The sequence below is a fragment of the Saccoglossus kowalevskii genome, chromosome 11 (assembly GCF_978046115.1).
Source record: "Saccoglossus kowalevskii chromosome 11, keSacKowa6.1, whole genome shotgun sequence".
Taxonomy (NCBI): Eukaryota; Metazoa; Hemichordata; class Enteropneusta; family Harrimaniidae; genus Saccoglossus; species Saccoglossus kowalevskii.
Genome location: NC_140651.1, coordinates 4,823,082 through 4,831,005, shown reverse-complemented (window position 1 = coordinate 4,831,005; position 7,924 = coordinate 4,823,082).

Below are 7,924 nucleotides of genomic sequence, written 5' to 3'. Positions count from 1 at the left end.
GGTCATAGAACTCATTAAATATGCATGTCTCTAATATCTCAGCCACTATTGCAAACACAAACATGGAATCAATGTTATATTGAAGACATTGGACAAAATGATTGACCATCACATTCGATGACCATATATGGTTATAGAACTCATTAAATATGCATATCCATAATATCTCGAGCACTTTTAAAGTTAGAGACATGTACCCAAACCTATACTGGAGGCATTGGACAAAAAAATTTATCAACATTTTAAATGACCATATATGGTCATATAACTCATTAAATGTGCAAGTCTCTAATATCTTAGACACTGTTGCAAGTACGAACATTGAACCAATGCTATATTGAAGACATTGGAGAAGAGAATTGACAAACATACCCTATGACTATATATGGTCATGGAACTCATTAAAGATGCATGGCTATAATATCTCGGACACTATAACATATACAAACATGGAACCAACGTTAATTTTCAGGGCTATTGCAAACAGTCATACATGGCCATGCATTGCATGTGACTTCGCCATGTGCCATGGTCTTGAAAACCGGTGATTGCTGCTATGCAGCTATATTTATTATTATTATTATTCTTATTATTTTTCCACCGTTTTTTAAAGCACTGTAACTTGAAAAATAATGCTGCGATTGATTAGGCATTTTGCATGCTGATGAAGGGCCATGAGTTGTGGTGCATACCCCAAAATCAGCCATGTAGGTCACATGACCTGGCCGCCATCTTAGGTAGAACACAAACCGGAAGTGCTCAATTGCACCACTTTCTGAGGGTCTAGGAACTTCCGGTTTTTTTGTGTGGCATCATTGGCTCATGTCTAGCAAATATCAGCAATAAAATCTTTAGCGGTCATGTGACCTTGGCCGCCATATTGGATTTTGTGAAAATTGACAAAAAAAATTTAAAATCTTCTTCTCAAAAATGGCTCGTTCATGTGATTAGACATTTGCTTTGCAGCACCTATGGCCATAGCTCTACAAAGTGACTGAAGCAGATTTTTGAAAAATGGCTTCCTTTGGCAGCCATCTTGGATTTAGTAAAAAGTGAAAGTACGCTATAACTCATGAACAATTTGCCAGATTTAAACCAAAGTTGGCATACAACATCCCTTCGATAAGATGATTAGGTTTTCATAAAAATATTTCCCATGATTCAAGTGGTATTGGCGGCCATATTGAATTTATCAAAAAATTGCAAAAAACCTCAAAAAATTATCTTCTTAAAAACTGCTTGCTTGGTTGACAATCAATTTAGCATATAGTATCTCTGTTGATAGCTCTACAAAGGTACTGAAGCAGATTTTTGAAAAATGGCTTCCTTTGGCAGCCATCTTGGATTTAGTGAAAAGTGAAATTACGCTATAAATTATGAACAATTTTCCAGATTTCGACAAAACTTGGCATACAACATCCACTCAATAATATGATTATGTGTTCATAAAAATATTTCCCATGATTCAAGTGGTTTTGGCGGCCATCTTGAATTTATCACAAAAATGCCAAAAACCTCAAGAAATTATTATCTTAAAAACTGCTTGCTTGTTTGACAATCTATTTAGCATATAGTATCTCTGTTGATAGCTCTACAAAGTTACTGAAGCCGATTTTCGAAAAATGGCTTCCTTTGGCAGCCATCTTGGATTTAGTAAAAAAGTGAAAGTACGCTATAACTTATGAACGATTTGCCAGATTTAAACAAAACTTGGCATACAACATCCGCTCAATGAGATGATTATGTGTTCATGGAAATATTTCCCATGATTCAAGTGGTTTTGGCGGCCATGTTGAATTTATCACAAAAATTCAAAAAACCTCAAAAAATTATCTTGTTAAAAACTGCTTCCTTGTTTGAAAAGCAATTCAGCATATAATATCTCTGTCGATAGCTCTACAAAATTACTGAAGCAGATTTTCGAAACATGGCTTCCTTTGGCAGCCATCTTGGATTTAGTAAAAAGTGAAAGCACGCTATAACTTATGAACAATTTGCCAGATTTAAACAAAACTTGGCATACAACATCCGCTCAATGAGATGATTATGTGTTCATGGAAATATTTCCCATGATTCAAGTGGTTTTGGCGGCCATGTTGAATTTATCACAAAAATTCAAAAAACCTCAAAAAAATATCTTGTTAAAAACTGCTTGCTTGTTTGAAAAGCAATTTAGCATATAGTATCTCTGTTGATAGCTCTACAAAGTTACTGAAGTAGATTTTTAAAAATGGCTTCCTTTGGCAGCCATCTTGGATTTAGTAAAAGAGAAAAAGTTCTATAACTCATGAACTATTTGTCCTTGCATTAAGTTTATCATATTCCTGTGAAATCAAATCCATATGTTGTGTAGTTTGTCTGCTATCTTGCATTCTAGACATGAAACGTTCGTCAAATAATCACATCGAGCAAGTGCAATTTGTCATGAGCCACGCAGGCTCGAAACCCGTCATCGCTGCTATGCAGCTATATTTAGGGTTTCGAGCCCTATGGGGCGAAACCCTTTTGTAATTGCTATGTTTATTATTAGGGTTTCGAGCCCAGATGGGTCGAAACCCTATTGTAATTGCTATGTTTATTATTATTCTTATTATTTTTCCGCCGTTTTTTCTAAGCACTGTAACTTGAAAAATAATGCTGCAATTTATTTGCTATTTTGCATGCTGATAAAGGGCCATGAGTTGTGGTGCATATCCAAAAAACAGCTATGTAGGTCACGTGACCTGGCCGCCATGTTAGGTAGAACACATACCGGAAGTGCTCAATTGCACCACTTTCTGAGGGTCTAGGAACTTCCGGTTTTTTTGTGTCGCATCATTGGCTCATGTCTAGCAAATATCAGCAATAAAATCTTTAGCGGTCATGTGACCTTGGCCGCCATATTGAATTTTCCGAAAATTGACAAAAAACTTTTAAAATCTTCTTCTCAAAAATGGCTAATTCATGTGATTATACATTTGCTTTGCAGCACCTATGAGCATAGCCCTACAAAGTGACTGAAGCAGATTTTTGAAAAATGGCTTCCTTTGGCAGCCATCTTGGATTCAATAAAAAGTGAAAGTACGCTATAACTCATGAACAATTTGCCAGATTTAAACCAAAGTTGGCATACAACATCCCTTCAATAAGATGATTATGTGTTCATAAAAATATTTCCCATGATTCAAGTGGTTTTGGCGGCCATATTGAATTTATCAAAAAATTGCAAAAAACCTCAAAAAATTATCTTCTTAAAAACTGCTTGTTTGTTTGACAATCAATTTAGCATATAGTATCTTTGTTGATAGCTCTACAAAGTTACTGTAGCAGATTTTCGAAAAATGGCTTCTTTTGGCAGCCATCTTGGATTTAGTAAAAAGTGAAAGTACACTATAACTTATGAACGATTTGCCAGATTTAAACAAAACTTGGCATACAACATCCGCTCAATGAGATGATTATGTGTTCATGGAAATATTTCCCATGATTCAAGTGGTTTTGGCGGCCATGTTGAATTTATCACAAAAATTCAAAAAACCTCAAAAAATTATCTTGTTAAAAACTGCTTCCTTGTTTGAAAAGCAATTCAGCATATAGTATCTCTGTCGATAGCTCTACAAAGTTACTGAAGCAGATTTTCGAAAAATGGCTTCCTTTGGCAGCCATCTTGGATTTAGTAAAAAGTGAAAGCACGCTATAACTTATGAACAATTTGCCAGATTTAAACAAAACTTGGCATACAACATCCGCTCAATGAGATGATTATGTGTTCATGGAAATATTTCCCATGATTCAAGTGGTTTTGGCGGCCATGTTGAATTTATCACAAAAATTCAAAAAACCTCAAAAAAATATCTTGTTAAAAACTGCTTGCTTGTTTGAAAAGCAATTTAGCTTATAGTATCTCTGTTGATAGCTCTACAAAGTTACTGAAGTAGATTTTTAAAAATGCCTTCCTTTGGCAGCCATCTTGGATTTAGTAAAAGAGAAAAAGTTCTATAACTCATGAACTATTTGTCCTTGCATTAAGTTTATCATATTCCTGTGAAATCAAATCCATATGTTGTGTAGTTTGTCTGCTATCTTGCATTCTAGACATGAAACGTTCGTCAAATAATCACATCGAGCAAGTGCAATTTGTCATGAGCCACGCAGGCTCGAAACCCGTCATCGCTGCTATGCAGCTATATTTATTATTATTCTTATTATTTTTCCACCGTTTTTTAAAGCACTGTAACTTGAAAAATAATGCTGCAATTCATTTGCTATTTTCCATGTTCATAAAGGGCCATGAGTTGTGGTGCATATCCAAAAACCAGCCATGTAGGTCACATGACCTGGCCGCCATGTTAGGTAGAACACAAACCGGAAGTGCTCAATTGCACCACTTTCTGAGGGTCTAGGAACTTCCGGTTTTTTTGTGTGGCATCATTGGCTCATGTCTAGCAAATATCAGCAATAAAATCTTTAACGGTCATGTGACCTTGGCCGCCATTTTGGATTTTGTGAAAATTGACAAAAAAATTTTAAAATCTTCTTCTCAAAAATGGCTCGTTCATGTGATTAGACATTTGCTTTGCAGCACCTATGGCCATAGCTCTACAAAGTGACTGAAGCAGATTTTTGAAAAATGGCTTCCTTTGGCAGCCATCTTGGATTTAGTAAAAAGTGAAAGTACGCTATAACTCATGAACAATTTGCCAGATTTAAACCAAAGTTGGCATACAACATCCCTTCGATAAGATGATAATGTATTCATAAAAATATTTCCCATGATTCAAGTGGTTTTGGCGGCCATATTGAATTTATCAAAAAATGCAAAAAACCTCAAAAAATTATCTTCTTAAAAACTGCTTGCTTGGTTGACAATCAATTTAGCATATAGTATCTCTGTTGATAGCTCTACAAAGGTACTGAAGCAGATTTTTGAAAAATGGCTTCCTTTGGCAGCCATCTTGGATTTAGTGAAAAGTGAAATTATGCTATAAATTATGAACAATTTTCCAGATTTTGACAAAACTTGGCATACAACATCCACTCAATAAGATGATTATGTGTTCATAAAAATATTTCCCATGACTCAAGTGGTTTTGGCGGCCATCTTGAATTTATCACAAAAATGCCAAAAACCTCAAGAAATTATTATCTTAAAAACTGCTTGCTTGTTTGACAATCTATTTAGCATATAGTATCTCTGTTGATAGCTCTACAAAGTTACTGAAGCCGATTTTCGAAAAATGGCTTCCTTTGGCAGCCATCTTGGATTTAGTAAAAAAGTGAAAGTACGCTATAACTTATGAACGATTTGCCAGATTTAAACAAAACTTGGCATACAACATCCGCTCAATGAGATGATTATGTGTTCATGAAAATATTTCCCATGATTCAAGTGGTTTTGGCGGCCATGTTGAATTTATCACAAAAATTCAAAAAACCTCAAAAAATTATCTTGTTAAAAACTGCTTCCTTGTTTGAAAAGCAATTTAGCATATAGTATCTCTGTTGATAGCTCTACAAAGTTACTAAAGTAGATTATCGAAAAATGGCTTCCTTTGCCAGCCATCTTGGATTTAGTAAAAGAGAAAAAGTTCTATAACTCATGAACTATTTGTCCTTGCATTAAGTTTATCATATTCCTGTGAAATCAAATCCATATGTTGTGTAGTTTGTCTGCTATCTTTCATTCTAGACATGAAACATTCGTCAAATAATCACATTGAGCAAGTGCAATTTGCCATGAGCCACGCAGGCTCGAAACCCGTCATCGCTGCTATGCAGCTATATTTATTATTATTATTCTTATTATTTTTCCACCGTTTTTTAAAGCACTGTAACTTGAAAAATAATGCTGCGATTGATTAGGCATTTTGCATGCTGATGAAGGGCCATGAGTTGTGGTGCATACCCCAAAATCAGCCATGTAGGTCACATGACCTGGCCGCCATCTTAGGTAGAACACAAACCGGAAGTGCTCAATTGCACCACTTTCTGAGGGTCTAGGAACTTCCGGTTTTTGTGTGTGGCATCATTGGCTCATGTCTAGCAAATATCAGCAATAAAATCTTTAGCGGTCATGTGACCTTGGCCGCCATATTGGATTTTGTGAAAATTGACAAAAAAATTTTAAAATCTTCTTCTCAAAAATGGCTCATTCATGTGATTAGACATTTGCTTTGCAGCACCTATGGCCATAGCTCTACAAAGTGACTGAAGCAGATTTTTGAAAAATGGCTTCCTTTGGCAGCCATCTTGGATTTAGTAAAAAGTGAAAGTACGCTATAACTCATGAACAATTTGCCAGATTTAAACCAAAGTTGGTATACAACATCCCTTCGATAAGATGATTATGTGTTCATAAAAATATTTCCCATGATTCAAGTGGTATTGGCGGCCATATTGAATTTATCAAAAAATTGCAAAAAACCTCAAAAAATTATCTTCTTAAAAACTGCTTGCTTGGTTGACAATCAATTTAGCATATAGTATCTCTGTTGATAGCTCTACAAAGGTACTGAAGCAGATTTTTGAAAAATGGCTTCCTTTGGCAGCCATCTTGGATTTAGTGAAAAGTGAAATTACGCTATAAATTATGAACAATTTTCCAGATTTCGACAAAACTTGGCATACAACATGCACTCAATAAGATGATTATGTGTTCATAAAAATATTTCTCATGACTCAAGTGGTTTTGGCGGCCATCTTGAATTTATCACAAAAATGCCAAAAACCTCAAGAAATTATTATCTTAAAAACTGCTTGCTTGTTTGACAATCTATTTAGCATATAGTATCTCTGTTGATAGCTCTACAAAGGTACTGAAGCCGATTTTCGAAAAATGGCTTCCTTTGGCAGCCATCTTGGATTTAGTAAAAAAGTGAAAGTACGCTATAACTTATGAACGATTTGCCAGATTTAAACAAAACTTGGCATACAACATCCGCTCAATGAGATGATTATGTGTTCATGAAAATATTTCCCATGATTCAAGTGGTTTTAGCGGCCATCTTGAATTTATCAAAAAAATGCAAAAAACCTCAAAAAATTATCTTGTTAAAAACTGCTTCCTTGTTTGAAAAGCAATTTAGCATATAGTATCTCTGTTGATAGCTCTACAAAGTTACTAAAGTAGATTATCGAAAAATGGCTTCCTTTGGCAGCCATCTTGGATTTAGTAAAAGAGAAAAAGTTCTATAACTCATGAACTATTTTTCCTTGCATTAAGTTTATCATATTCCTGTGAAATCAAATCCATATGTTGTGTAGTTTGTCTGCTATCTTTCATTCTAGACATGAAACATTCGTCAAATAATCACATCGAGCAAGTGCAATTTGCCATGAGCCACGCAGGCTCGAAACCCGTCATCGCTGCTATGCAGCTATATTTAGGGTTTCGAGCCCTATGGGGCGAAACCCTATTGTAATTGCTTTGATTATTATTATTATTATTATTATTATTATTTTTCCGCCGTTTTTTGTAACCGCTGTAACTTGAAAAATAATGCTGCGATTGATTTGCTATTTTGCATGCTGATAAAGGGCAATGAGTTGTGGTTCATATCCCAAAACCAGTTATGTAGGTCACATGACCTGGCCGCCATCTTAGGTAGAAGACAAACCGGAAGTGCTCAATTGCACCACTTTTTGGGGGTCTAGGAACTTCCGGTTTTTTTGTGTGGCATCATTGGCTCATGTCTAGCAAATATCAGCAATAAAATCTTTAGCGGTCATGTGACATTGGCCGCCATATTGGATTTTCCGAAAATTGACAAAAAACTTTTAAACACTTCTTCTCAAAAATGGCTCATTCATGTGATTATACATTTGCTTTGCAGCACCTATGGCCATAGCTCTATAAAGTGACTGAAGCAGATTTTTGAAAAATGGCTTCCTTTGGCAGCCATCTTGGATTTAAAAAAAAGTGAAAGTACGCTATAACTCATGAACA